This window comes from Lynx canadensis, chromosome F1, assembly GCF_007474595.2.
Source record: "Lynx canadensis isolate LIC74 chromosome F1, mLynCan4.pri.v2, whole genome shotgun sequence".
Lineage (NCBI taxonomy): Eukaryota > Metazoa > Chordata > Mammalia > Carnivora > Felidae > Lynx > Lynx canadensis.
The window spans coordinates 57,893,153-57,914,267 of record NC_044319.2 but is presented as its reverse complement, the minus strand read 5'-3'; the positions used below and the strand labels follow the sequence as shown (position 1 = coordinate 57,914,267).

The following is a 21,115-nucleotide window of genomic DNA, read 5'->3' as shown; positions in this document are numbered from 1 at the left end:
CTAGAAAGAATAATAATTGAGCACCTCCTATGTGCCATTCCCTGTGGTATGAATGTAACCAATATTCTGACCGATCCCATAACAACCCTGCGAGATCAAAATTAGTAAATGGTAATTATTGGGAGGTGTTGAAAATCGAAGCAACCTGGAATGTCAGAACAATGACAGTTGGGAATGACAGGTGTACTGAAACTGCGGCCATCAGCTGAAATGAAAGCAAAAGCTGACAAAGTACCGTGAGCCACAGAACAAATTTCCTATCAAAACGGCTGTGTTTTGACTCTCCACTGACTGCAAAACACACAGATTTTCTCCATCCCCCACCCCCGGCCTCCAATGTGCTGAATTTGGGTGCATTTTATCTGACCGCTTTTTGCATATACCAGAAACGAACGAACAGCAAGCCTTCCTTGAAGCTTACCTTTATTTGAAGAATTGGGTGAATTGCGAATACATGTTATCTTTAAGGAGGTTATAACCCTTCCCACCCTTGAGATAACTGGAAAGAAACCCTATATACCAAAATCAAGGCTCTAGATCCCAAGGCTGAGGGTGCCTGGGTGGCTCAGTGGGTTAAGCATCTGACTCTTGATTTTGTGTCGAGTCGTGATCTCACAGTTCCGGGGATCCAGCTCTCATGGGACTCTGAGCTCAAAGTCTGCTTGGGATTCTCTTTCCCTGCCCCTCTGCCCCTCCCCCACCTCAAAATAAACAAATAAACTTAAAAAAAAAACCCAAAGCTGAAGACTGAAGTCCAAATATTTGCAAGAGGAAGCATATTCCTCAAACAGTTCCTAAAATTGTCTCTGTCGTTGGTTCTCCCTCTGCTCACTTGCTCCTGTGTTGCTTAATTATTAGAGCAACCAAACATAAGTATATTTCCTCTGACCATCCTGTCTCTCTTTGCTTTGAAGAGATAGAGACAGAGAGAGGGGGCAGTTTTCCATCACTTGGGGCAACACCAAGATGGCCAGCCTTAACCGGACAGCAGAACCTTCATTGTGATGATGGCGTCAGAAACAGACGGAAAGACTGCGGCTGGTCTTGACGTCCCATTTGGAGTTTGATGTGCCTGCAGTGGGAAAAGTTGCGCTTTAACTTGCAAAATGAGAAAACGTGGTGCAGCAACGTTAGGGGAAATGATAAATGTGAGCTTCGCCTAGACAGCAAATTTGTATACAAAATTACAGCTCAATAAAACCAACAGAGGGTGACATCTATTCACTTTCGCTCCTTAAACCACCATAGTTTAATAGCTTCCATCACTTTTAATCAAGTTGCAGCCCTAATAAATGTCACAGCCCAGGGGCGCCTGGGTGGCTCAGTTGGTCAGGAGTCTGACTCTTGATTCCGGCTCAGGTCATGATCCCATGGTTTGTGAACTCGAGCCCCACGTGGGGCTGCACACTGACAGTGTGGGGCCTACTTGGGATTCTGTCTCTCCTCTCTCTCTGCCCCTCCTCCCCTGCCTGCTTTCTATCTCTCTCTCTCTCAAAATAAATAAATAACAATTAAAAACACATACATATTGAAAATGTCACAACCCAAAGTTTGGAAACCTAAAAGCTGTGCTGGGTCCCAGCAGTTAAAACAGCAATGAATGTCCACAACTCAATCCTCCAAAATTCAAGAGACCTTATAAACCAATCCAATACTGCTCTCTTGAGCCAATGATATCACTTGTTAGACTTGTCTAATAAATCACTTGGTCAAATTTAATCTCCACGTGCGCAAGGTTATTTAGCACCTCATACATTCTGATCTCTGTGTTTAGGGCAATTCGTTAGTTAGACATTGTCATTTCTACAGAATCAGGGTTTTCCTTGCCATCTCCATTTATGGCACAAGGAAACAAAAGAGCTAAGATGTCTCTGCAGTAACGCATTAGACCGACCGGCAGTTTGCATCCTGGGTGCTGTGCCCTGCGCTTGGCTCTGTTATTATGTTAAAGATCTCTGATTCCCAGGCAGATTTCTGGGTGGTTGTTGTTATTGTTGTTTTAATGTTTTTCGAGCTGAAAAAGGAATCATAAAATCCAGTGGGACAGAGTTTCACAAAGGGAATGGTGAACGGTGCAAGGACAGTAAAGAGATCGGTGCTTGAAAACTGAAACATTCTCATTAGATTTGGTGGGCTGGAAGTCATTGGTGGTTTGGATAAGAGTGAGGTAGACAGGACAAATGCCAGCAGCTAGAGCAGTGATTGAGAGGAAAGGGATGACAGTGAACACAGATTACTGTCTCTGGAAGCAAGGCTGTAAAAGAAAGAGAAGAAGGGTCTGGGTTCATTGGCACCTTCATTATTCTAGTCACCCACGCTCAAAAACTAGTCCTCTTTTGACACCTGGTCTCCCTCCCCACTACGTTGCAATCGCCAACTTGCTGAGATTTTTCCAAATTAGACCCCTGTGAAATTAACAAACTCCTTTCAATTTCCACTAGTACATCCTAATCCAGACGTGACTATGGGAAGAGCTTCCTAACTTTATGGGCCAGCATTCTACGCGCTCTGCGATCCGTGACCTTGCTACCTCATCAGATTTATCTTGAGGGTCCCATCTGAGCTTCTGTTCCAGCCAAGCTCTCCACCAAAATTGCCCTGTAATTTCCCCACATCCTTGCCTCTGTTTGTGTCCTAATCACTGCCTGTCAAACGCTTCCCCATCCTTCAAGATCCATTTCAAGTATCATCTTCCCCATGAAGCTGCCCCACCCTCCCCAGCCAGAGATGAACTTCCCAGTCTCTGGCTCCTTAGACCAACATGTCACTCATTCATCTTACGTTACCTCTTCAAGGCTTCTTAAGTCCCTTCATAACAGGGGCCACATCTTGTACTCAGCTCTTATAAACACCTGAATTTGAACCGTACTCTTTGTATTATATAAAAAGTTACTGCCACAGGCTTTTAGAATGATGTTTCTTATTTGCACCTATGTGACAGAGACAGCTTAAAATGTGGCTTCTGGTTTTTGACCCACAGCTATCCATCTTACACACCCGGCTCCAGATCGCAAAGATATGATGTCTCAGAGAAGAAACAACAACCTTCCTAAGACTCCAGAGAGAACAGGCTCCTGTAAACAAATTGCATTCATCACTTGAATGCACGGTAATAACAAATTGAGTTTAAAAACTAGTCCGGTGGTTGGATGCCTGGGTGTCTCAGTAGGTTAAGCGTCCAACTTTGGCTCAGGTCACGATCTCATGGTTGGTGGGTTCGACACTGCATCGGGCTCTGTGCTGACAGCTCGGAGCCTGGAGCCTGCTTCGGATTCTGTGTCTCCCTCTCTCTCTACTCCTCCCCTGCTCATGCTCTCTCTCAAAAAATCAATAAACACCAAAAATAAAAAAAAAACAACAACACAGGTTATCATTTGAAGCAATAATATTATCAGGTCTCAGTTAATGATTTTGTTAATAAAATATTATGCAGGAAACTGTGTGTTCTTAACAGAGATAACATATTAGCATCATTTAAAGTAATCCTCTCAAATGGACTCTATTCAATCAATTTGTATTGTTTGCATAATATGTGCCCAGCAGCATATTTGATGCCATTTTCATCTAGTTTTTCCAAGGAACGCTAATGCAACCTCAAAATGGGGCAGGGGAGGGGGGAAGGGTGCAAAACCTAGTTCCAGGAGGCTCGGCTTCAGGTTAGGGGGTCCCTGAACTGACACCTAACTGCCTCTAACTCACAGCCAGCTCAGTACTCCTTCTGTGTTTCCCTTTCCCCCTCCCCTTGCTGAGATGTGGAGAAAAGAGCCAAAATAATTCAACTGTTCAACATAAATCAAGTATCCACTACCCATAAGTATAGGTGTACAAATACTGTATTTGGAAGCAATCTGTAATAATCACAGCAAGCCTGTCTCAGGTCAATCAACAAAAATAAGAACACTTTGAAATGGTATATTGTAGGAGAGAGAAATGGAATGAACATAACGTAAATAAAAGAAGAATTCTTGATCTTTGAAGCCTACTATTTAGTTGAGCAAAAACATACACACACACACACACACACACACACACACACACACACGAGAACCTGAAAGTAACTTTAAGGCCACAAGCTGTTCCTTGTTAACGCTCATGAAACAATGGCCAAAACCAAGCTAATAACCTAAGAAGCTTTAAGAAACATATAGATTCCTTTTAGAAGTCAAGCTAGAGGCTCCCTCTTTTGCTCTTAACTTTCTATTTCTTGATCTGGGTGTTGGCTGCAAGGGAATATTCATGATGAAAATATTCAAGTTGTCATGATTTGTGCATATTTCTATATGTACATTATACTTCAATACAATGTGTTTTAAATGTGGCTTCCTTAGTCCCATCAACAGAAGGCAGCCATGAATCTTCATGTACATATCTCCCCAAGTGATTCTAATGATCAGACCTTCTTAGATCACCTTCCCACCGAGACCTTGGCAAAATGGTGCAAACAACTTCGTTTGAGTGACTCAGTGAGGAAGTTCTTTAGCAGAGGTGGAGGAAGCAATGACCTGATAACAGCGAGATCTTGGAGTCTTAGTCCATCAGTCAAAGATGTGAGGTGAGACTGGGGGAGATTGGAGCCAGAGAGACAAGAGACTAAGCTGTTTTTATAACACAGGTGTGAGGTGACAAGGGCTGAAATGAAGCTAGTGGCTGTGGAAAGAGAGAAGAAGGGCTGTTCGAAGAGACATTGCGGGTACATAATAAATTCCAGAGGATATATTGGCAGATGCCAAAAGACAGGGTTTCCCAGAATTAAATCCCAATGCTCATAAACTCTGGTATGTTCCTTTATCCCACAGTTGAGTGTGTGTGTGTGCGTGTGTGTATTCTGTGTGTGTGTGTGTGTGTGTGTGTGTGTGAAGCCTGAAGCTTCACCCCAAAGGATCAAAGCCTGATCACCACATAAACAAACATACACCACATAAACACAGAACTGTCTCTGTTAACTGAGAAGTGTTGAAGACGTCCTTTTAACTTAGTAACTTTCATAATTCTTAGGTAGAGTCCAAAATACAAGCCTTTTTTTACTTCTGAAAACTTTATTCCAAGATGAGATAAGATACCCTATTTCAATCAGGAGTTCATTAAATCAAAGGAAGGGAGACTTCATATGCTCTTTTCTGAAAAACTGATGTAGAGAGACACTATGAAAGCTTCCCCACACACCTCGTTCCTAACACACAGATTATATCGCCTACCATTCTGGAGGCCTCTCCCAAGAGGTTAGGACACCGTGCTGAGACAAGCAGTGGTTTAGTGAACTGAACAGATGTCTCAGAAGAGGATGAGACCACTAGACATATTTCCACCAGGAAGCCAAGCCAGGCTTTCCAACGAAACCTCCAGAGGCAGGCAGCTGGCTGGGTGTTCACCCACTATGCCACCTACAATAGCCCTAATAGGATTTCTTCCCATAAATGAGTGTGTTCATTGGCTCTCATTCATGTTTGTTGAAGAAAAATGGGGTCGTTCAAGTGATGGAAGTGACTCTGTAGTCAACTCAATAAACACAAAGATATGATAGTAGATCAGAATCCATCTTCAGAGAAGTTGTTTCAGAAAGCAAATGGAGTCATGGAATTCTTGAGAAAGGGAGTCCAACTAAATCTTTTTCTAAACTTGATGAGAAATAACCTTTACTATTACCATCATGAAAATTTAAATGCAGAAATTGTTACTCTCTCTCGTCCTCTTACAAACCACATAAGCAATATTTATGATCCAAATCTGCCAAATGAAACATTTCATTCTTAAAGCTAAAGCCTGATGGGTATGAGTTCTTTGTGACTTGCGCTTATGTGTGAGTGTGTGTGTGTGTGTGTGTGTGTGTGTGTGTGTGTGTTTGTGGTTTTGCTTGTTCAGTAAATTAACTGCCTTGGGGTGGATACTAGTTCCCTGCTCACCTGACTTTGGACCTGACCATATTGCCGGCTTTGGCCAATGGAACATGAATAGATGTTATGTGAGTAAATCCTTTAAATGTGCTTGTAGGACCTGGTCTTTTGTGTTCCAGTGATCTTCCATGAGAAGAATATGCCTTGAGTAATCATTGCACCATCATCCCAGGCCCAGGACAAATGCACGTGGACAAAACCTGAACTCAATCTGTTGCCTGGATTCAAGAAATATAGGAATGGAGGGAGAAGGAAAAAACTTCCCAAACTACTATCAATATCTCAGAGAGATAAGTAAAGATATGAGCTTGTAAAACAAAAACAAAATACTATATAATGGGGAAGGTGCAAAGAACAAGAAAGAGCTCTTGAAAATTAAAAAAAAAATCACAGCAGAAATAGAACATTCAATAGAAGAGTAAGATAACAAAGTAAAGAAATTATTTCAGAAAAGAAACTGGAAGATAAAAAACAGGGCATAAAAGATAAGACAAGTAAAAAATCAATTCAGGAGTTTCAATTTCCAACTAATAGAAGTTTCAAAGAGAATAGAGGAAATACAATTGACTGAGCACAGAACAATATGGGGGAAATATCCCAAATCTGCAGTAATGAGTATCCACAAAGATCCTAATAAATTAATAAAAAATGACCCCCAAGAATTTCAGTGTGAAATTTTAGAACATCAAGCAAAACAAAGAAGATCCTGAGGTACATGGCTGACTTAGTCAGTAGAATATGTGACTCTTGATCTTGGGGTCGTAAGTTTGAGCCCCACGGCAGATGTAGAGATTATTTAAAAATAAAATCTTTTTAAAATCCCAAAAATTTCCAGAGAGTAGACAGTAGTTCTTGGGAACTATCGTACTAGGAGTTAGATTGGTATCTGACTTCTTAATAGTAACCCTGAATACCAGAAGACAAGACAAAAGGCAGTGTCTTTGGAATTTGAGGCAATTTCCTCAAATGCTATGTCCAGGTGGTGACTGGGAGTAAGATATAATTTTTTGAAGTAGAAAGAAAAAATTATAGTAAACTACTTGACCCAGCAATCAACACTACTACATAAACATTATTATGTTAAGTAAAATTATATTAAGGAAAAATCAAATGTAACTATGAAGAAGGGGGGCGGGGGACAGTTGGGAGTAATGCATGAGACTTATATTAATAGCAAATAAACAATTCATGTCTGGAAGCGAGTCAGTCTGGCTTATCCACCAAGCCCAGGAAACACCGAAACCAAATGTACCCAAAGGGCCTTAAGTAAGCTCTTTCTGTCTCTTACTCACCTGAAGCTCCGACCATGGGAAGAGTTTGAAACCACAACAAGCATGGATAAGGGGGAGATGGACAAAGAGAAAAAGCCTACCACGGTCTCTGCTTGCTACTGCAGAATGACTGGGCAACCGTGGCATTTCTCAAGTACACCGGCCCCGGGACAGGCTTGGCCAGGTAGCGAGGCAGCACAGGCGTGTCCTGTTTGCACCCTCTGGGGCTGTGCTCCATCCATCTGTCGGCAGTGGGAGAGCCTCAAGCAGCAGAAGCAGAGAAAAGAAAGGACCCGAGGGGCACGTTTCACCAGGCATCCTCCGCACCCTGCCTCCACTGATGGCCATGGGACAGAACTCAGCTAATCGTGCCATAAGGAATGGAATCCAACGCTGCCATGTCATTAGCCTGTGGGCTCTTTCTCATGATCTGTGGAACACACGGACAGATACGGCCCCACCCAAACTCTCCTGAGAAAGGGAAGCTCCCCAACTTTTCTACCAGACTTCAGAGGAGGAGACAGAAGGAAGAGGACCCAGAGCCTCGATCACTAATACAGAGGAAGCTGAAGAAATGAAGTGATGAAACCTCCCCCACTTCCAAAAATACCCCCCTCTACCATCAGAAGAATGAAGATGGGGAAAGTAGTGCTTGCATTTTCCTTTGTGAAGGGCGCCCGGGTGGCTCCGCCGATTAAGTGTCTGACTTCAGCTCAGGTCAGGACCTCATGGTTTGTGGGTTTGAGCCCCACATCAGGCTCTGTGCTGCCAGCTCGGAGCACAGATGGAGCCCACTTTGGATGTTGGGTCCCCCTCTCTCTCTGCCCCTCCTTTGCTCGTTCTCTCTCTCTCCCTCTCTCTCTCTCTCTAAAAAATAAATAAACATTAAAAAAAAAAAAAGAAACAAAAAATTTTAAAAAAAGCCCTGTGTGAAAAGAACTGTACCTTCAGGGAGGGAGAACTGACCTATCTTTGACTGGTGTGTTGGTTCATTTTATGTATCAACCTGGAGAGACTATCGTGCCCAGTTGCTCGGCCACATTATCAGTCCGGATGTGGCTTTCCAGGTATTTTTTGGATCTGATTAATGTTTATGCCAGCAAACTTTGAATAAAGCAGATTGTCCTCCATAATGTGGGTGAGCTGCATCCAACAATTCAAGGCAATTATCGGCAAGTCTGAGTTTCCCAGAAAAGGAATAGATATTGCCCCCCGATTTCCTTCAGACTCGAGACTGCAACATCAACCCTTCTCCGGGCCTCCACCTGCCAGCCTGCCCAGCACATTTCAGACTTGCCAGCTCCAACAATCACATGAGTCAGTTCTTCCAAAGAAATTTCCCTCTGTCTCTGTCTCTATGTTTATATACATAGCGTTTTATTTTATTTTATATACATATATAGTATTTGTTTATTATTATGTATATACACATACGTTTTGTAAATATACAATGTTATTTATGTATGCATTTCAGTAGGCGTTCATGTATGCATTTATGTATGTAAATGAAGAATCTATGCATCAATATATATCCCATAAGACATGCATATATATGAATGCCCCATTGCTTCTGTTTCTTTGAAGAACCCTGGAAAATACACCTGGCGTTGTATTAACATCAATCTCTGAAGGAGACATCTGACCTCTCGCCATTGGTATAATCCTACATACCAAATCCCGGGAAGAAAATGTGTTATACGAGTTCCAAAGGCCCTGATGTTTATCCTCAAGATTCAAGAACACTGAATTTAGAAAGGGGCAGAGAAGCCGAGCCTGTGGCAACCTGAACATGACTGCGTCTGTGATTCCTCAGAGGTCAGCTTTGCTACCAAGGCCGGTCCAGTTTCACAAGATTTACCTCAGTGTGACCAAGAATTCATTTCAAAAATCCCTCCTTCCAGGAAAGTGAGTTTTGGGTGCATTTTGTCACCCACAAGAATGTTAACTGAACTTGTTTTTCCTCCGACCTCAAGATTTTCTTTCTTTCCTTCATTGCTCACCTTTTAAAAAGATACTTTTCTGAGTACAACCATAAAAAAGGAAAAAGAAAAAAGGGAAAAACAGCTGTGGGCCACTTATGGTCATTGGTGAGCAACACTGAGATCTCAGTGTTATCCACGGTCAATTTTCCCTCCTCAAACCCCCTTTACCACCAATGATTCTTGTATGTTCTTTCTCTGAGAACCTTTTCCAGACCATCATGGGAGATTTCCCCAGTGTCATCAGCCCATGGGATTCGATTCCTTTTCAAAGGGATTAGAAAGACCCCATTTTTGCCCTGGGTGGAGTACTGCTTGTAAAACTACTTATCTATTGTTTAATTGGGTTGATTTTTAAACCGATTATTAAAATTTTAAAATAATTTTTCACTGGAAAATACATAAAAACACAAAGTAAGTAAATCTTACCAAAACCATGCCAGTTTTTTTATAAGAGAGAGAGAGAGCAAATAGCAAGCAGGGGAGGGGGAGAGAGAGAGGGAAAGAGAGAGACTCCCAAGCAGACTCTGCTGGCAGCACAGAGCCCACTGTGGGCCTCGAACTCATGAACCGTGGGATCATGACCTGAGCCAAAATCCAGTCGGACGCTAAACCAACGGAGCCACCCAGACGTCCCTCAGGCCACCTTTTCAAATGATATGAAACATAAAAGGGCTTCTCTTCAGGAGACATCTTGCTAACTATTTACAGTATATGCTTCATTTCCTATCCTACTTGTAAATTTATGTTAGGGTTTTACCATACACCTTACATCTCAACTGAACACTATGGTTTTTGAGGGGCAGACGATGTCATATACACCACTATGTGCACCATCATTTTACAGTGACCTGAATATGTAGTAGCAGCTCAAGAAAACACCTCTTGTTGAATGAAAGCAATCAGCGTTCTTAGTTTACCTACTTCTCCCCCACTGCAGGGCTAGTCTTTTGACATTTGGACTTTTGTTCATGGGCAGATTATTGCAGATAGGCTAGTTGTGTTGTAAATCAGACAATTCTTTCTCGCAAACAGGCTTCCACCATTGGCCCATCTATCAGCCGAGTCTCCAACTCAGAAGAGATCCCCTTGTTGTCACGGAGATCACTACTGATGTATTATTCTTCGTGGAACCCTCAAGTGAAATGAATCCAAGTGTATGTCAAATAAGGTCCACATTCTCTTTCTGCCCCAAGTCTGTGCTGCCTCCTCCTGGCCCCGTGGAGCGGCTGGCTGCCTTCTCCTTGACAGAGCAGTGATCCCATCATCCCCAGGGGGCTTCTCTCCAAGCCCTGGATGTGCGGGATAGTTCTAGAAGGCATAACAAGAAGATAGAGGGCCCAGGGAAAATGTCAAGGCAAACACAATTTGAAAGATTTTAACTGAGACCAATGGAGAGTTTCCCAAGAACCTTAATATGACCAAATCATAAAGCAGCCACCAGATGGTTATAATTACTATCCGGCCTTGTTCTCCTCATACCCCCCTCATGAAGGAAAAAGAAGAGGAACCGTTACCAATCTGCAAGGTCTGCTGTGGGTTTATGCAGACAAAGATGAGGCCTGTCTGGGCCCAGACGGGACAAGTTCATCCAAACGTGGCCAAGAGGTACTAAGAGCCTAAACGGAAACCATACAGCGTGATTTTCTCCCAGACTCCAACCAAAGCCCAAGTAATTTAGGGAAAAGTAGGCAGCTACTTCCACACTGTGTGTTTGGGGGGAGCACTAAGCAACAAGTTGCCACCAAATGTCTCCCTTAGTCTCCTGCCACGGTTCTAGGCATCATTCTAATAGAAAATGATTCCCTGCATTCCTGGGGCTTCCAGGTCCTAAGAAGCCCCCTGCTGTAATGTCCCCATCACACCGAGCCCCTCTCTTTCCTGGCACTTCCCACACCGTTGGAAGCACCAGAAGTAGCAAGTTGTGGAGAGAGGGTGATGGAGAGAGAGATGTCTATCGAGGGTGGGCCGGGAGTGCCACAGAGAGAAGGGGTGGCTGGGGGAGGAATCGGATAGATTTACAATGCAGTTAAGGACTGACTCTGGAAGTAGGCTTTCCTGGCTACCTACTTAACTCTCAAGGCACTGCTTGAGGAAACACAACAGAAGTGTACTAGGTAGCCATTCCGTGAGGCCAGGAACCGTGCCTTATTTCTTATTCGTATTTTTCTCCAATCAAAACGTGTAGATGAACGAGTGCAATATGCACGAGATGAAGTGCAATATGATTCCAAATGCCACAGAAGTAGGTTTTAGGGAAGTTCGGTTCTTGTGTTCCCATTCCACATCTAGCCTGGCTCAATGACTCTGAGACACCCCAGAGAGACTTCTTTCCTTCAACCAGCTCCTCCCATGGTGCATTATCTGGTAACCCTGTTTCTGAGCTGTATCTCCCAATGGCCATCTAGATGTGGGCTCCTTGAGAATGAGGCTGCCTCTGAGACACCCAGCCCCTTTGAGACACCCAGCACCCGATGCGTAGTTGACTTTCAATACCGGTTTGTACAATGAATGTGGCCCGCAACCACCTTCCCAGAGTTCTTGAGTCCGCACCGACAACACCACAGCTAACCTCATGCTGGGGAGAGTCACCATATCCTTCAGAAAGCTCCTGTTTGCACCAACGGTTCTGTGGTGAAATCAGGGTTGACATGGGGCCCTCACGATGTGGAAGGTTTCTGCCCTTTGGAACCCCGTGAACTCCAAAGGCTTAGTGGTTGCACGGTGGCTTCAGCTGTAGAATAAAGGGATGGAGAATCCAGGGGCCCCTTCTGCTCATGCCTTCAGCTGCCGTACAGCTCCCACCTCCTATGGCTCCCAGGACCACAGCCTGTCCGGCTCCTTCGAGAAAATGCTGCGGCTTCTCCATTGACGGTTGGGGCTGAGGACACGTGAGGAAACACAGGACCCACAAATGAGATATTAGATTCCTATCCAAAATATTCTGTCCAGTTGTCCAAACATATCACAGATATCGGGTCTCGGATATCAGTTTTCGGTTTCAGAGGTGGTCAGGGGTTAATGTGGTGCCAGATACTAAATAAGTCAGTACATCTGGCTACGTTACCAAATGTATTTTCCCTCTGGAAGCAAAAAGCAATATGGCCTAGTGGAAAGGGCACAGGCTCTACAGCCCAAGACGATCTAGTTTCATTTTTAGCCCTTCTATGTACTAGTGGTACAGCCTTAGGCACGTCGTACCATTTCTCAATCTCAGTTTCCTCATCTGTAAACTTGAACAGTAATAAGATTGTCCACTGCACCTGTAGACTAAAGATCATATACATAAACCATCTCACACTTATTAGACATTTCTTAGTCTCATTCTATGTCATTGAATCTAACATACTGTCCATTGTAAGATGCACCTTTATTTTACGCATCCAAAAGAACGAAAAAAATGTTCCCAGTTAAACTTTGCCACGTTACTTTATCCTTTTCTTTTTTAATGTTTGTTTATTTTTGAGTGAGAGAGAGACAGAGTGTAAGCAGGTTAGGGACACAGAGAGGGAGGCACAAATCTGAGGCAGGTTCCAGGCTCTGAGCTGTCAGCACGGAGCCTGACATGGGGCTCGAACTCATGACCCATGAGATCATGACCTGAGCTGAAGTCGGACACTTAGCTGACTGAACCACCCAGGCGCCCCATACCCTTTTTAATTTCCATTTCCTACTCATTACGAGAGTTCTTTAGACTTCTCTCACATGGGTTTTTTAATCCTAGAAAACATGTGTGCAGACATGAAAGTACACACAAAATAAAATGTCAAGGTGTTCTTAAAACTTATTCACATCAGTTCTTAGAACCCAGTTTTCAAAGATTTTAAAATATGAAAATAATGGATTTTATAATGGAGGCACTGAAGAGCTGTTTCCTAGGCAGACAATAGGGCATAGCAATTTCTCTGCAATCCCCAGCCCCATAACTAACCATGGGGCCTTCTGCAAAGTACTGACCGTCCCTAGACTCGGGGTTATTGGAGGATTGTGTAAAACAATAGTTACATCAGACTTTGCACATGGCACAGAATAGAACTTAACAAATATTCCTTCTTTGCCAAGAGCCAACAATGTAGTCAGAAACAGCAGCAACAATGGGGCGCCTGGGTGGCTCCGTCAGTTAAGCATCTGACTTCAGCTCAGCTCATGATCTCACAGTGGGTGAGTTCGAGCCCCGGGCTGGGCTCGCTGCTGTCAACACGGAGCCTGCTTCGGATCCTCGGTTCCTCTCTCCCTCTGCTTCTCCCCATCCCTCCCGTGCTCTATCCGTCTCTCGAAAATTTAAAAAATTTTAATTAAAAAAAAAGGAAAGAAACGGCAGCAACAGAAGCCACAATTGCTATCTGTATCAGCAACTTCACCCACATTCTCTCATTTAACATCCCCAACAGCCCTGCCAGATGGGGAAAGTAAATGTGACCCCCCCCCTTCTGTATGAGGAAACAGAGGTTCAGAGAGATCAGGCCATTTGTCAAAGGTCACAAAGCTAGTTAGTAGCTGGACCAGGATTCAAACCCTGACCTCCACCTATTTGAGGCTATTTCCATCATTCTTGGATGCTATTCTGTGGGCACAAAATATTCTCCCATGTCCAAGAACAAGGAGAACGTCTCTCTGACTTTTGAACCCTTGCAGTATGTGTAGGATAGAAGGTCTGATCGACTTGGATTCACATCCCTATTGACCCCCCTCCCTTCTTTGGAGGAAATGAGCCACAAGGAGGCAAAGTAACTCTCCCAAGCTCGCGTGGATAACAAATATGTAACTAGACTGTAGAGCGCCAGAACCCGAACTCTTAGCCACTCAGCTGCACTGCCTCTTCCACATAAGGGAAAAATTATACCTGCTTTTCAGAGTGGTCAGAATTTAAAGTAATTTAGATAAAACATCTAGCCCAATGGCCAGCATACAACAGGAGCCCCACAAATAGCACCTATAATCACCTGTAGTTAGCAATAGTAATATTTGAACAGCCCTGCAGATGCCCACAGGCCCAGGCCAGCCGTGCAGGGGGACAGAAGGACCAAACGATCCTCCTTGAGAGGACCACATCTTTTCACACATCCCCTAGCTGCCTTGTCTCCTTTCTTTTTTTTTTTTTTTAAATTTTTTTTTTCTACGTTTATTTATTTTTGGGACAGAGAGAGACAGAGCATGAACAGGGGAGGGGCAGAGAGAGAGGGAGACACAGAATCGGAAACAGGCTCCAGGCTCTGAGCCATCAGCCCAGAGCCCGACGCGGGGCTCGAACTCCCGGACCGCGAGATCGTGACCTGGCTGAAGTCGGACGCTTAACCGACTGCGCCACCCAGGCGCCCCGCCTTGTCTCCTTTCTAACTGCAGAAATAGACTGGAAGCTACATACAGAAGAAAAATGGCCAAAAGATGTCTTTGACATTCAGGGACTAATTGATTTTGTGTTTCAGAATTAATTTTTACCTTCAGCAAAAGTCTTCTGCTGAGGGAAGAGTATTAGTCTTACTCAGAGCGAGTGCGCTGGCAAATTCAGCTTTCCTACAGGAAATGCAAGCCTCGTGACAAGGTTCTTGTGAAATCCAAACAAGGTTTCTCGCTCATGACTGCTGTTGGCTCGTAACCAAGGGACGACCATCAGCTCAACAATCTTCAGAACTGACATGTAAACAGAAGGGCAATCTGCAAATGTGCTAATGGTTCCTCTTTACCATGGCCTAAACCTAGATGCCAAGAAAAGAAAAACAAAAGCAAAAAAAAACCTTGGTGCCTAAGGTCCCAAAGTAACAAATGTCTAATTGGCCCATTGGTCTATAGATTCTGAGTGGCTGAATTCTTACTCAAAATGCCCCACATGCAGGTACTAATTAAAATCCGTTGTGATGTCTTAGAATGATGTTTTAGAAGAGAGCCTCTTTACCTGAAGGATCTACCCATCCATTCTAAGAATCTGAAATGTTATCCAAAATTCTCTGGGTACATAGAGTTTTCCTGGAAGAAGCCCTCAAAGCTTTCATTACTTTCTTGAGTGAGCTCTGTACCCCCAAAGCCATGGGGAGAATTACTGATGTGCAAGTAAAGTGTACATAGAAAACAATGCTCACAATCCACTGTTAAATAATAACAACAACAAAAATCGGATGGAGTATTTTTAGGTGTCATGCTATTCTTGTCCAAGCGTGTTTGTAGAAAAATACTTGAAACATACACCAAAAACAGACGCCAAAAATATTAACACTGGTCATCTGTTTGTCAGATTGTTTTTTTTTTTTTTTATTTTGTTCTTTATGCTTTCGCGTGTTTGCTTCTTTTTCTACAATGAACACGTGTTCGTTTTAGAATCTGCAAAAGCCTGATACATGTTCTTTTCAAACTGATTTCACAAAGTCTTTCTATCCTCCTCGGAACCTTCCCGAGTTATTGCTCACAATTCTCTGTCTACCCTGTGTAACAAGTGTAGGTAACAAGAATCAACACTCCAGTCCAGGAAGGCCATCCGTGTTCAGATGCCCACTCCTGAGCAGGAAAATCTAGATGCACAAATGTTAGGCCAGTTCAGATTTGAACACAGTAGGGCATTACTCTTGCAAGAAGAGAGGACTGGCGACTTTGAAAAGAAGAGGAAGGACACAGAAGAAAAGCTGTGTAACCCAGAGAGAGTTGAAGCTGTTTTTTAAGTCTGTGAGCAAGCCATTTGAGAAAGATGGCTGTGCCTTGTAGGATGTTTCCACCTCTTTAGCTCTGCAGACAAAACAGGAAAATAAGGTTTACATCAAATACCCTAGTAGAGGGGCGCCTGGGTGGCGCAGTCGGTTAAGCATCCGACTTCAGCCAGGTCACGATCTCGCGGTCCGTGAGTTCAAGCCCCGCGTCAGGCCCTGGGCTGATGGCCCAGAGCCTGGAGCCTGCTTCCGATTCTGTGTCTCCCTCTCTCTCTGCCCCTCCCCCGTTCATGCTCTGTCTCTCTCTGTCTCAAAAATAAATAAACATTAAAAAAAAAAAATTAAAAAAAAAAAAATACCCTAGTAGAGTTTTCCTGTTCTTTGAGGTAGAGCTGACATACAATAATACATCAGTTCCAGGTATGCAACATAAAACATAGGACATATGAACAACATAGTTCAAGTATACACCAAACCCTAATTCTCCATGGTTCGGGGATTGTGGATCTCATTTCTACACGTTACAAAATGCTCACCACGGTAAGTTTAGTTACCCCTCTGTCACTATACAAAATTGTTACAATATTATTGACTCTATTCCTTATGTTGAATTGATACTTTGTGTTTGTGGCAGAACTGAGGAACCCATCCAAATGCCAGAAAGCAAATACGGTACTCAAAGAGAGTCTGGTAAACCGTCCAAAGCTTGGCTTACTATTGGTGGTCCTGTCCATGTGCAGGACTTAGAAAGCAGGGACCTTAGGGGACTGGGGATACAGAAATCATCCACACTAAGGTTGCCAGTTTAGCAAATGCGATTCAGGATGCCTAGTTAAATTTAAATTTCAGCTCTCCAACAAAATTTTTCTTAGCGTAAATATGTCCTGAGAAAAACGTACACTAACAATTATTTATTGTTTAGAAGAAATTCGAATTTACTTGACCATCCTGTAGTTTATCTGGCAATCCCAATCCACAATGAACAAGGAAGCACCAATCTATGGGCATATTTTCTCCCCTTAATCAGACCGTGTACATATTGAAGAGAGAAAGGGTAGCAATGCAGGAAGTCCGGGGGCAAGGAAGGATTCTTTTTTTTTTTTTTATTAATTTTTTTTTCAATGTTTTTTATTTATTTTTGGGACAGAGAGAGACAGAGCATGAACGGGGGAGGGGCAGAGAGAGAGGGAGACACAGAATCGGAAACAGGCTCCAGGCTCTGAGCCGTCAGCCCAGAGCCCGACGCGGGGCTCGAACTCACGGACCGCGAGATCGTGACCTGGCTGAAGTCGGATGCTTAACCGACTGCGCCACCCAGGCGCCCCAAGGAAGGATTCTTTAAGGAGCCAGAGAAGGCTCCTGGAAATAACAGTGAAGCAAGGAGCTGTAGAAAGCCTCTCTGTGCTCCCATGTAAGAAAATTAGATCTTTCTAATGTTGTTCTTCTGGTGGTTAAACCAATATTACCCCAAAAGCAGAAGGTAGAGAAACCCAGGAAAGTCCCAGGGCATACAGTACGCAAGAAGACAGCAAAAGGAACGTGTTAATGGCAAAGAGTAAACCTCAGAAGTGCTGTAGTTGGGGTTGAAGTAAGTGTTGGTTGATTATGCTTAGCTTTTCCTACAGCCAAGATTTCAACACTTCATCTGAGTAACTTGCACCTTGCAAAATTGTTTTCCAGAAAAATCCCACTGAAAAATAAAAAGATACATTAAAAAAGAAAAAAGGAAAAGAGACGCGTGTTGATGCCTATTTCTATATGACACCAAAATGAATGAAAAATGGGAAAATATCATCCCTCCAGATGTTTCATCTAGGTAATAACAGAGAACACGTTTGCATTCCACACACAGATGTTTGGCGCATAAATGCAGACCGTGGCAAAGATATTGAAAAGCATTGATTAGAAAATCAGAAAATCGTCCTTTTTTGCATTGTTCACAAACGGCCATGGAAACTTTTTTGTCAGTTTATTTTTAGCCCCTCTTAAAGACAGAATTAGCTACAAAATAGCCCGGCAATCTGTTAAAGTAAATTAAAACACTGAAATGACTTCTCAGTCTTCTGTTTTGCATGGAGTGCCTCACCCACCTTTGTTCTCTGAGCGGCTGATTGAGGAAGTCCTTAGGTTCCCAGAGGCCAAGGGTTCAAATCCCACTGAAACCAGCCTGCTCTCTCCTGCTCTCCTTGTGGGTGCAGCCTACCAGACGGTTGGAGTCTGAAGGAAGGTAACAGCTACAGTTGGATGGCGGGAACCACCATACGTGACGTGAAATAAAGAGTTCCTTGTAGGCGCAAGACCACACACAATTGTGGGAGCTGGTGACAAAGCCTGCTGGAGGCTTCTGCCTCTGAAAGTGGCCCTGAAGTCACTACAGGTCGGCAGAGCCCGCGTCAGGAAGCCGAGCTGAACGTGAAGCAGGGAGACGAAGGATGAACCCGAACCCATGTCTCATTCCCATGGCCTCCAACCTGGACACTATAGATAACCTGTAGAAGCAGCCGGTGCCCTTTGCCACAAAGCTGCATACGGCCCGGGATTCCAAGAGCCTAGAGGAGGGGCTCTGCTGGGATCCAGGCTCTGGAACGGGATGTCGCCCCATACCCACAAGGCTGCCGTCTTACTTCCTCCTTCCAAGTCCCCTGCAAATTCCTCTTGTGCCAATCCCTGCCTGGAACCACACAGAGAAAGGGGATTCTGGGGCACAAGGCCCCCCGCCCCACAGCATAAAACCTTCACACAGTACCAAGCCTGATTCCCAGTACTGCCAGTATCTAGCCGGGTGAGTCTGACAGAGTATCGAATCTCCCTAATCCTCTGTTTCTTCGTCCGTATGGATAATGTTGATTAAGTCATTCAGAAAGCAAACGTACCAAGTGCTCAGCGTATATGAACGAACCCAGGTTCCTGCTTTCATCCTGTTTATATTCTTTTTTTTTTTAATTTTTTAATTTTTATTTATTTTTGAGAGAGAGAGAGAGACAGAGTACAAGCAGGGGAGGGGCAGAGAAAGAGGGAGACACAGAATCTAAAGCAGGCTCCAGGCTCTGAGCTGTCAGCACAGAGCCCGACACGGGGCTCGAACTGGTCAACCGTGAGATCCTGACCTGAGCCAAAGTCAGCCGGCTTAGCCGGCTGAGCCACCCAGGTGACCCTATATTCTTTTGATAACAATATCTTCACTGAAAAGTCATTGTTTTGGATTTGATAAGATAGTAAAAAGGAATCTAGAACATAGATAGGCCTCAATCTATGTTACTGACCCAAGTTCATGATCTTGAGTGCTTCTGAGAGTCGGCCCTCCTTCAGACTTCCCCACCCACAGACTTGGAGAACCACCATCAGGAACAGCCAGCTCATGAGTGGACTCCTAACGCCATGTATGGTCATTCCTGGCTTTTTAAAGGAGCGCCCCACTCTGCTTCCTTACCATTAGCATTCTAGAAAGCCCTGGCTCCTCTTTCTTCAGAGTCACACGCAGAGAAGAATCTGCCAGGGAGAAGGAAAAGGGGGTGAGATCTGCCAGGCAGAAGGGTTCAGGCGGGGAGGAAAAACGCTCACTTTCCAAATGGCTGCCGTGGTGCTGTTGTGGAGACCGCCATGGTCATTGTCACATTGGATGGTTAACACGAAAAGGAAAAGGGTCTCCAGCCAGGTCTGGGAGGGTTGGAAGAGAACTTTACGGGGAGCACAACAAACACCCCACACCCCCACCACTCACTTCATTTGAAGCCTTGTTCCTGCCACCGATGCCAACTGGGCAGCGACCACATCTGCCTCCTTTCTGTTTTCTCTACTATCTTAGTGGCAAGCTGGCGGTTGGGTGTTGTATGTGGCTTCTGTGCTGTGGTTTTCAACATTTTGTAGCCCGGAGCCTAGCTCTCCCCTCTGCGTGGAACAGTTGTGACTTACCATCTGTAGTTAAGTAGTTCCCCAACCAGGGAGTATTGGGAACAAGAAGAGTCTCCCTGAATAACACGTCTGAGTCTATCCTGTCGCACAGATGCACCCCACCGTGAACATCCATACACAACTCTGGACTACAGGGCTCAGTAGGAAATGCCATGCTTGAACGTATCGTGAACATATCATACTTGAACAAGTCACTTACCTGCTAGACCAATACCTCTTTAGTATCAGTTAACCGACTACAAAAGGAGAGATCTTGTCTAACTCTTCACAGTCTCTGATCTTGTCATTTGAAAAGTCACATATGCAGATATGCATTCTCTCTCATTCCTTCCCCTCCCCTCCCTCTCACCCTCTTTCTTATATGGTCATGTTCAATCTCCACACAGGGAGGTTCAAACTGCTCGTTTTTGGTCTACAGTCATTTACAAGCTCAGATCACTGTGACAGATAATTATGCTCTGGAAATGATACAATATTTGGGTGTCAAAGAGAAGTCACCGTTCTTCGAAATAGATGGCTGCTAGCTTTCTCAAGAACTCATTTTATGAACTCAAGTAAAAACAAATGAATACGTGTTCCTCTTTTTGCTTCCTCTTTTGAGCAATTTTATGATTGAAAAAAAGACATTTTACCACAATGGAAAATACCTCATTTTTCCATTAAAATGTACTCTCTTTTTTTTTTCTTAACAGTTTTCAATCCACTTCCCTGTCCATTGGGTTAAAAGGAGCTGTTCCTAGGAGACCAAGTCAACGTCTCAACAAGGAAGGTAGAAAACAGAGGTGCTCAGCAAGGAGGACTGTGAACCACCCAACACCAGGACGACCATGGCTGTGTGAACAATAGCACCGAACCAGCCAGGTGGAAAATGAGAACAAATCACGCTCTTGACCGACAGTTTGGTCTCCTCTGTGCCAGACTGATTTTCTCCACAGTTGGAGGCACGGGCTCAGTCAGCCCTTTTGATAGCCCGTGGGCCCAGACCGGGGGTGTTCTTGGTGCATACACTACTTTGTGTCATCAAAAGGAAAGAGTCCACGTGGCCCAACACCTAGTTGCAACTCAGTTGAAAAGATAAAAGTGAGATTCCTGGTGACGTGACCAGCGACGTTCAGCTGGTTGAGTTTTAAGCTTTTTGTATAATGGCTCCCATCTCTTCTAGTTAGATATCAACTTCCTCCCACTGAAGTCTTCCAAAGGCAAATAAGAATTCAATCCATCAAGCATACTGATATTGACTATAATGTAAACAAATGGTTTGAAGGACCGATCAGAGGCTTTCCTCTTCAACTTGATTTTTTTTTTGGTCACCAGTTAGGAAGTCACAGCATTACCAAAGAGAAAACGAAGAAGCTATGGAGAGTTCAGGATTTGGCTCTGCGCAATTTTACTCTCGCAAAGTAAGATTTCCTTATCGACAATAAAAT

At 44.0% G+C, this 21,115-nt stretch overlaps 1 long non-coding RNA gene across 1 annotated transcript; it reads right to left on the bottom strand.

Annotated features, from left to right (window-relative positions):
- Window positions 1-370: 370 nt before the first annotated feature.
- Window positions 371-19,760, bottom strand: LOC115505569. The gene is made up of 3 exons (XR_003966061.1): window positions 19,498-19,760; window positions 19,207-19,265; window positions 371-1,072 (listed from the first exon to the last, which is right to left on the bottom strand). It is a non-coding gene; the product is annotated as an uncharacterized LOC115505569 (long non-coding RNA).
- Window positions 19,761-21,115: the final 1,355 nt, after the last annotated feature.